This window comes from Physeter macrocephalus, chromosome 20 (genome assembly GCF_002837175.3).
Source record: "Physeter macrocephalus isolate SW-GA chromosome 20, ASM283717v5, whole genome shotgun sequence".
In the NCBI taxonomy this organism is placed as follows: domain Eukaryota; kingdom Metazoa; phylum Chordata; class Mammalia; order Artiodactyla; family Physeteridae; genus Physeter; species Physeter macrocephalus.
In genome coordinates this window covers 66,476,933-66,486,744 of record NC_041233.1, presented here as the reverse complement: position 1 = coordinate 66,486,744, position 9,812 = coordinate 66,476,933, and the positions used below count along the sequence as shown (strand labels likewise).

The 9,812-nt window shown below is 41.1% G+C and overlaps 1 pseudogene; it reads right to left on the bottom strand.

The window, feature by feature from the left end:
• Positions 1–6,453: 6,453 nt before the first annotated feature.
• On the bottom strand, positions 6,454–8,493 carry LOC102977734 (cytoskeleton-associated protein 2-like; annotated as a pseudogene).
• Positions 8,494–9,812: the final 1,319 nt, after the last annotated feature.

The following is a 9,812-nucleotide window of genomic DNA, read 5'->3' as shown; positions in this document are numbered from 1 at the left end:
AACAGATGCCCCTGACATGTTGTCATTTAAATCATCATAGGATGCCACATGTAATTCCTGATGCTGATTTCTCACAAGTCTGCCTTACTGTTTCAGAACAATTTTTCTGGCTGTTTCTTTTTGTAAAGTCTCCCCATCTCAGCCTCTGCTGAGTCCCCATGTCGTCCTCACTAATTCATTTAGTCATCAAAGTGACAATGCCTAATTATAAGCTACAGTGAAACAAGTCTAGAAAGGGACTCTGTGGCAAGCTCCCCCCCACCTGAGAAGAGGGGCACAAGTCGGTGTGTGGCTCAGATGCTCCCTGCTTCTGGAATGCATCAGCTCAGCTACCAGGTCTACGGCCACGTCATAATGTATTTGTCTTACAGACTCTACAGGTTCTGCTTGGACTATGGGTTTGTCTATCTTTGAAAGGGAATATAAACTTTTTGGGGAGGGTACATTTATCTAATAGCTTGGGAAATCCAACTGGTATGGCCTGAAACCTGGGTAGATTGTGGGTGACAGTAGAACGGCATTACAGGAGACAGTAGATCAGGGTGGGTTTTATTTTTTTTGATTGAAGTATAGTTGATTCACAGTGTTGTAGGGTGTTTTTCAGAGACAAGGCTTTGAAGCCAGGCATGCTTGGGTTTGAGTCGTGGCTCCTCTCCTCACATAGTTCTGTGATCGGCAGCAGTGCTACACAAAGACCACCCTCAGTCCATAAACTGTTACCAGTCAGGGAAGAGATCAGGAGCTTGTGCCAGAATGTAAATCAGCTACATCACTAAAACACCATTAGTCTGCTGACTTTCTTTTTTCCCCCCCAAAGCAAAACTTTCTCAATGAAGGAAGCAGCAGGGTATTGATTTACATCCTAGAGTAGGTTTCTTTTTCCCTTGCTGACTGATAGCAAAGCTCACAGAGCAGCATTTTGAATAGCAGCAACCTAGGGCAAGTTACTTAGCCATTCTGAGGCTCAGTTACTTCATCTGTAAAATAGGGATAATGATTCCTCCTAAGTAATAGGCCTGCTGTGAGAATGGAATGAGATACGGCATGTCCAGTGCTTAGTGGGATGCCTGGTGCATATCAGGTACTCAATAAATGAAAGCTATTATTAAGCAAGATGAGGTAGTCCTAATACTACCAGACGATGTTAACGCTGTTATCTGAAGCAACAATGAAAACAAAAACTTGTGTTCAGGAAACAAAGGGATCAATGGTTAAATAAGTTTAGAAAGCTGATTGAGCTCTGGGGGACAGAAGGAATTCATCCTAGATGTATGCTCTATTTCTGACTCTTTGGGACCAGAGCTATTTTACTTTTGGTTCTCCAAAGCCATCAAACACTGTGTTTAATAAATGCGTGGAAAGGCTGAAAACAGATTTTTCCTGTCCTGTCATCAGTAGACTCAAGACTGACCCTGGTATCTTATTTCTCCTATTTCCATCCCCTGGCCTGTCTTGAGCATTTTAATTTGAACTGCAGAAACACGATAGGGCTAGTTTTCAGAAGAGGCAATAGCCTCTTCTGGGTTACCTCCACCTGGCTTCAGCTCCACACCTCCCCTCTTAACTTTCTTCTCCCATACCTTTCTGCTTGAATCCCTTTTAACAGTCTGGCAGCAAGAAATCTTTACGTTAGTTGCAGGCACTCTGAACATCCAAGAGAGCTTTTGGCCCTGTGACCCCAGCAAATGATTCTTCTGGGGCCAACTGACCTGGAGCAGACAAAAGTTCTTTCTGGGAAGTCACAAGTCTTTGGTGGCAGAAAGAAGCACGCACATACAGGGTAAAGTTTCCTCATGAAATCTCAAAGGGATCCGTGGAGGATCCGTGGAGGTAGAACTGTGCTCAAAACCAGCAACTTTCAAGCATTTTCATTCTACAGTTTCCATCATGTTTTTCCACCACAAAATGTTAGTGTTTTTTTTTTTCTTTTAGTTAAATAATCATGCACTCGCTTTAGATTAGGTATATATTAATCTGGACTCTTGGTTAAAGGTGACAGAACTCAAATTAAAGTAGCTTGAGCAAAAAAGAGAATTTGTTGGTTTCCGTGGCTGGGAAGGATGGAGGAGAGGCTAAATTGAGGTGTGACTGAATCTGGGGACCTAAATAATAAGTATCCTCAGGGCTTCTCATCTCTCAGCTGTGTTTTTCCTTCTGCTTCCCTTTGTTGATTTCATTTTCTCCTCCTGCAGATTTATTTCCTCCCAGTAGATATAACTTGGATGACAGCAGTTCCGGGGGTCACAGCCTGAAATCCAGGGGACGGAAGGCTTCTGTGTCTAAACACCCAATTATAAAATCCCAGAGTCACCTGCCCATTCAGGATCAGAGAATTGAGATAGAATAATCACACTGGGGCTGGGTCATGTGACAGCCCTGCCCATCTTCCCCATCCCCTTTACAGCCAGGATTTGGGGGAATTGTGAACTGAAGCCCCACCAGAAATACTTGGAGTCAGGGAATGTCCAGGTCTTCAAAGGAAGGAAGAGACTGTTAGAAATGAAGGAGGGAAGAGATGTCAGGCTGATTTACAGAACACATGTGTGTTACAGAATTCTGCAGGGGGAGGGCAAAGCTTAAGACCAAGACATAATAGAACTTCAAACAAAAATGAGGGAGCAAGTTTAGGTCTTATTAAGGTCACTCAAATTACTCAATATAAGCTAAATACCTTGTCTGTCTAAGGAATTGACTGGTCTTGCTGATGGAAACCACTGTTTAAGTCACCTTGATCTAGAGAGGAACCAAATTCCCCACATTTTCAACACAAGCCTGCATTTTCTCATCACTAACTAGGCCTCGCTGATGAGCCCAACTCTCGTCTCTCTCCGTCGTTTCTCTTAATAAAATGTCTGCCACATGATACATGTTTAATGTATATTGGTTATTTCTGTCATTTTGACTTAGGTTATTACAAGAACAGTCTCATTAAATATTTATAATAACTATATATATATATAATAATCTTATGTTATAATTGCTCCTAGTCTCACACGAGGAAACGGAAGCTCAGAGACTTTGTGATCATAAGCTCATATCACAAATGATGGCAGGGCTGGTATTATCCAGGTTTGTCAGACTCCAAAGCCAGAGCTCTTAATCTCTACATAATGAATTTGATCTTCGGTAGTTGGCACATAAGAGGAGAAAATTGTCTTTCTTGACCTAACTCTAGTTCCAGGTCCAGAACAGTCATTTGTACCACCCCAGCCTTTAGGCACTGTGTCACCATTATACAAAGCATTCATTATACAAGCACCCTTTATTCAATTTTTAAGACTATTGAGTAGAAGATTCTGTCTTGATATTCCAATTCAGTAACATACAACAAAATCTCCCCACAGACATTTCTTGCTTAACTACAGATGCCACATCCAATTTAATTTGAACTGCAGAAACACGATAGGGCTAGTTTTCCGCAGTTCCATTTGGTCCTTTATCGGTATCTTTTGTTAATAGTCACGTCCTCCTGTGTTGTGGATAATTGCAGCATTACTGAAGCTCCAGGTTATCTCATTTCTGTTGTTTCTGGTTCCCTGTGCTTGTTCATTTTCTACCACCTGCCAAGATGTTCTTCTTCATTTTGTATGTGTCAGCAGCTTGAGAGCCTTGAAAGATGTAATCAGGATTTTTAAAGAAAAACTAAATACCAAATTCTCTCTGGTTAAGGCAGTGACAGTGATTTTTCTTCCCCTGCTTACTTGACTCTTAGGTCCTCACTGACCCGCATCTATATTTGGAAATGGCATTACCACTTGTAAGAGAAAGCAGATTGTCTACTGAAAAATCTTGGATCAGATGCACACATTAGATATATTACAATTTTATATGTCAATGATATTTCAATAAAGTTGAAAAAAAATCTTTGGATCAGAGAAATCCATTGGAGCCAGGATTCCCCATTCTGGGTCCCTTCTTTGGAACTTCGTTGTTCTCTTCTCTCCTCCCTGAGTCCTTCTTGTCTTTTTCCCTGGCTCCTCTAGTCTCTGTCATTTCTCAGGTTTTTGTCTGATGTATTAGGATGTTTCAGCTGCAAGTGACAGCTTACATTGTAAGGACATGTGTCTCACATGTCAAGAAATCCTCCCATCTGTCAGTTCCAGGTGGGTTAATTTAGCAGCTCAGGTCACTTCCCTCTTTTGTTCTGTTCCCCTTAGCAGGTATCTTGGTTCTTAGGCTTGTCCTCTTGTTGTTGCAATTGACTTTGAGTCCCAGGTGCTACATGATACAATCTGGCTAACAGAAATAGACATGTTTGTGTCTCACTCTCCTGTCATCATTGAGGGATGCTTACCCAGAAACCCTCAGCTCTCACTTGAATGGGAGGAGCTACATCAGGCCCATGCCCTGACCTTGCAGTTTTAGACTAATAAGGATTTATGTTCTGTGGCAGGGAAGAGGCCCTGAACATCTAACCACGTGGGGTGAGAAGAACAAAAATATCTGGGTTCTATCACTAAAAGAACTGAGATACAGAAGGTAGAGTCTGTCTCACTCTCTTGGGCAGACTTTAGGTGTGGTTAATGATCTTGGCTGTAACTAGCAGGACAATGACTCCTAGTTATTTATCTTTAGCCTGGGTTTCTTCTGAGAATCAGAGTGGAAACTCCAAATATCTGCTTAGCACTTGCATTTAGATATATAGATCTTCCTTTTGGATAACCTACAAACTTCCAGTTATATACAACTTAGATCCCACAAGCTCTTGCCTTGAAAAGATCCCATGACTTTTCAATTTGCCTCTTTCATTTTTAGGACTTTATCCAGGCTGAAACCCTAAGCAGAGGTTAGTTAAATGAACATAGGTCATGCCCATGGATCTTATTGCATGCATGCTATGGGCACCTTTTATGGGGGTACTGTTTTTGTATTATGCCTTATATGAGCAGAACACCTCAGTGAAAGATCAGGGAAACACAGAAGTCCTTACTTTGCATGGTAATGTGGGACTGTAAGAATGATCATGCAAACTGAATCCACACAAAATGGTCTTGATAATCTACGTGATAATTTACTATTGTTCTATGACCTTTAAGAATTTCCTTCAAAACATTAAAAGCTCTCTTACTGTTACTTATGAAAGTATAGGGATATGGGAAAAGTAGAACTAATATTCACTTAATAAGTGTTACTTAAAACATCAGAAACATCAAGAATAAAAATGTTTTGCTTCTTGTAAAAAAAAGTTATAAATAGTAGTTTGAACAGTGCCTGCCTTCTTCTCATCATATAACTCATAATACTGCCTGCGTCAACATCTTTTCTGTGCCTTGTCAAATTGTCTTGCTTCTTTCTAAGTTTGGACTAGCTTCCAACATTTTATCCATTGCACTTTCAAGGTTGTGAAACAGCGCTAAGAGTTCTTTTCAAGTGAAGGTTTTTTTTTTTTTTTAATATATAGATGTTTTCATTTATTGTATACATATTAGGTACACAGTTTAAAAGGAATAAAAACCCTACTCTGTAGAACATAAGATAATAAATAGAACAAAGATTGGCACTATTATACAAATGGAATTAATGAACATAAATAAGAGTAAGTATGTGATTTTCAACCACATTCATATTACGCAGTTTTAAAACTACCTAATCTTTTACAATGACTAAATCCTTAATTGAAACTGTAGAGTTGGTAAAGGATGTATGCCATTTAAGTATTAGTTCAGAGACTTACAAAACAATTTTACTGGTGGTATTTATGTGTGGGAAGCAGAGACCTACTTACTGTGTATGACTATCATGTTTTAGGAAACATGAAGTTTTTATATTACAAGGAAGAAATCAATTTTAAGTGTTAGTTATTTTAGAAATACTACCTAAACTAGGATGACATTTATGAAATATTATATATTCCTTCTCTAACTCCCTTCTATTAGTCTATAAACTATATCAAACGAAGTGATGGAAGTTAAAATTTTTAACATTTTAGAGAGTCAAGTTAGAAAAGGAACTAAAGAAAGGAGCTCAGTTTTAAAGTTCTAAATGCCCACTAGGCACGTTTTCTTGCTTCTAACAAAGTATCTTCTCTTAGAAATGGAGTATTAACTATCCCTCTTGGGGACCTCGGCTACAATAAGAAAGAAAGAGGCCAAGAGACCACAGATGCAGACTCACTGGCATTGCTGGAGAGTGACAATGAAGAACCAGGGGCAGAGTCCCGGGAACACAGGAGACCACAGCAGTCTGGGCTACTAGAATTGGGTGACAAAGCAAGCTAACTCTGTCTTGACAGAATTTACCTGTCTCAGAGAAAAAGTCAGTCTATTGAGATCGACAAGGTAGGATTAGCTTTCCAACGCACAGAAGGCAACACCTGCTATAGAGTGGACATTAGTAAGTGCTGACTGCCGTCAATACTTAGGTACTTGGCAACTCCTGACCTAAGGGACGTGCAAAGTGACAACAAACCAACCAACCAACTCAGAATAATACAACCCCACTCCTTTCAGAGCTTCACTTCTCTTCTGTCTTGTCAGTCTCCGAGTACATGCGGCACAGGGCTGCGCTGGGGCAGCACACAAAAGCGTCAGTTTCACTTTCCAGCTCTGTTAACTGTTCCAATGAAGACACACAAGGATAATGGTCTTTTAACATATCTGGCAATTTAGAAGACATCGAAAACATCTAACTGGTGTGAGAAACTTTAGCTCTTTAAATGCAGAATTTGTTTAGTCAAACTGCATCTTCTTTTTCACCCTTTGCAAGTATGGAGTAGTAGACACATTATATTTAATTAAGCAACCCGCCCTAATTCTGTATTGGGGGTTTTAACATCACTGGTTGGATCTTTTGTTTTGGTATCTTGCTCTTTGTCCACAACCTTGAAATACTACATTTGTAAGATGCTTATTTTCTATTTCCGGTTTTTCTGACCCCAGATTAACACTTATATCATCAATGGTGGCTTCTCGGATTTGTTGCTTGGTTGCACAAGACTCCTCAATATTTTCTCCAAATTTAACTTTTTCTTGACTCTTCATTGTCAGAATGTCAACAGTTGCATGTCGCATCTCTTCAGTAGGCTGAGCTCCTGCCAGAATGGCCTTCTCATAGATTGCAATAATATTTTCAATAGGACTCGTAAGTGGTTCAATACGAGCAAGGCATATCCAATGTTTAACAAGTTTTTTGGCATCTGGAATATTTTTAATCAGGTCATTCAGTGTAACCAATACTTCTTCTTTTGGACATCCCTCATTAATCAGGTTTAGGCATTCAGAAAATGTCTTGTTTACTTTTTCAGTGAACAATCGTTGTTCGTCGTCTTCTGCCATGGTAATCCAGAAGGACCCAACTGGTTTTTCATTTTGTGCTTCGGGCTCAGGCTGGGTAACCACTGAGCTAGGAGGCCTTTTCATCACTCTTCCTTTGCTAGCTTTCCACTCACTCAGACGAACCTTTCTCTCCTCCACAGTTTCTCTGCGCTGAGTCCATCTACTGTCAATAGCTGCTTTCACCATGGTATGTCTGCACCGGTCAATGCTTTTTGACTTTTCTCTCAGTTTAGTATTAGAAGACGAAGCAGGCCTGGCTACCATTTCAGATGTCATGCTTCTTGATAGTGTCTTATTTCTTTCTATGTCCTGAGAATAACTGGTTTAGATAATAGATGAAAATGTATTTAACTGTAATAATTCTTTCTCTCGAGGTCCTTTCCAAACCGTAACACTGGCAGACGTCCTCCTGATGCTTTGTTTCATGGTGTCCTGGTTATTACTGTGGTGACTTCTCATGGAAGTTCGCACAAGTTGACTCTGAGGTGTAGTGCTCACAAATTTAGTGGCAGTTGTCGTATGTGAGGCTCTATCACTTTTCACTGTTACACTGCTGGTGTCTACAGGCTGAGACTTTGTGGCTTTAGGGACAGTAGCTGAAAGTTTCTTCGTTTTTGCAGAGCTCATCGTTGACTTGTAGAGGTTTTCTAAAGGAATTAATCTTAGACTGAACAATTTGGCCACGATAAGATCCAAGCACAGGTTTCCTGGGCATGTTAGCACCTTGCTTTGGTTTTTCTGTTGTCATTTGTTTCTATTTACTGTTTTTAAGGTGAAATGATTGGCTTAATGTCATATGTTGACTTTGGGGGTCATCTTTAATTGGTAACAACAGCAGAGTTTGATTATTATCCTCAAAATTAGGTGTATCAATTGCTGTAGTTGAATTGGTTAATTCATTAGAAGGTTTTACAGGAATACAGTTCTCTTCCATTGTTATATTATTCTTGATCCCAGTAGGCCTACAGATATTCTCTTAAGGCAAAAATGGCTGATAAAGTTTCGGAATTTTTGTCTCTTCTTGGATGTGGCCTTCAGATGTGTTCACTCTTTTGTCTCTACCACTGGATAATATCTGATTTTCCTGTGTGTATGCAAAAAAAGTTTTTCATTTTAACAGATGCTCCTTGAGTTTTTGTCTTCTTTGCTCTCTGAACGTGGACTGGGCCGTCTGACTCAGGGACAGCTGCAGGTCGGGGGGCACGGCTGGGGTGCTCATCGCAGCTCCGGGCATGGGGACACGTCTCCAGCTCGACCGCCGCAGACTCCCTCAAGCCGGCGCCGCCACACACTCTCAAGTGAAGGTTTTGAAGGTGCCCATTTCTTTGGGATGTTATCCTCACTTTCCTCATTCATGTGGCTAAGTCACCTTCACTAAGTTCCTCTGGCTGCCTATCTAGAGGCGCTGCAGTAGCGGCAGTCAGCATTCCACTGTCAGCTAGTACCGCGCTATTTACATTGGATTTGAATTTTGCTTCTGGTGTTTCCACTTGTTATGTCTTTGCTGCGCCTTCCTTTGGGTTGGCCAACTTCCTCTTTCGGGTATCCATTTTTGTCAAACGTCCCATGGGTTTATCACCAAGAGACAAGGAGGCAACACCACTCCAGGGTTTGCTGGCTGTGAGTGAACTGAATTAAATGTGCAGTGACCAATCACTGCCAGCCTTTGAAAGATGTGAGTCGATTGGCCACTGACCATGGGACATATCTGTTATTGACTGATGAGCCGGTGGCAGAGTTTCTACTTTATTCAATTTCTCACAGTGCGTATGCCGTGGTAACTGAAAATGGAACTGTGTTGTTGGGGGACTGGTGTTGCTGCACTGTACCACATGGTACCTGAAATCTGTGTACCACGTTTCAGAACTGCACGGAGTGAAGGCTGCCTGTGTGGTAATTCAGGACATATCCATTCACTGGCCACTCGCTGTCAGTGTTTATTTCAGCTTTATACTTCTGAGACACCCCAGGCCAGCCCTTTACTTCCAGGCGACCGTGAAGTAGGCTAAGCACAGCATTCCATCAAATACCCATCCTTGGATGATATACCTGGTCTCCAGCTTGAGCAAGGATGTATTTTAGCCTTGAGCCTGTGCAGTTGGCATGGACTGAAAACAGCTGTTAAAATTAGGGGGGTGATGTGCAGTGTAGCACTGCTGAGAAGCAAGAATGCCATTAACAAGTTTAATAGGCCAAATGACTGCCCCCACGTCAATCAAAGATGGTAAAGGGAACAAATATGTAGTCTACAGGTTTTCCTCTCTCTTCTTTGTTTCTGGTCCATTGGTAAGAGTGAAAATTCACTCTCTTAGTGGTTTAGCCTTCAAAATCTATCTAATCCCATCTAATAAGCCAAGTGCGAGGGAAAGGCCTGGAAGACTAGCACTGCCTTGCTGTGTGACCTTACACAGAAATATTAACCTTTGTTTACCTGCACTATATTCCTCCCCCAGCTTTCAAATCCTCTCTTTGCCACAGGAATGTTGCAGGCCCCTTTGATACCATTCAAGGTGAACTCTACCTTAACCTCTAGTGGTT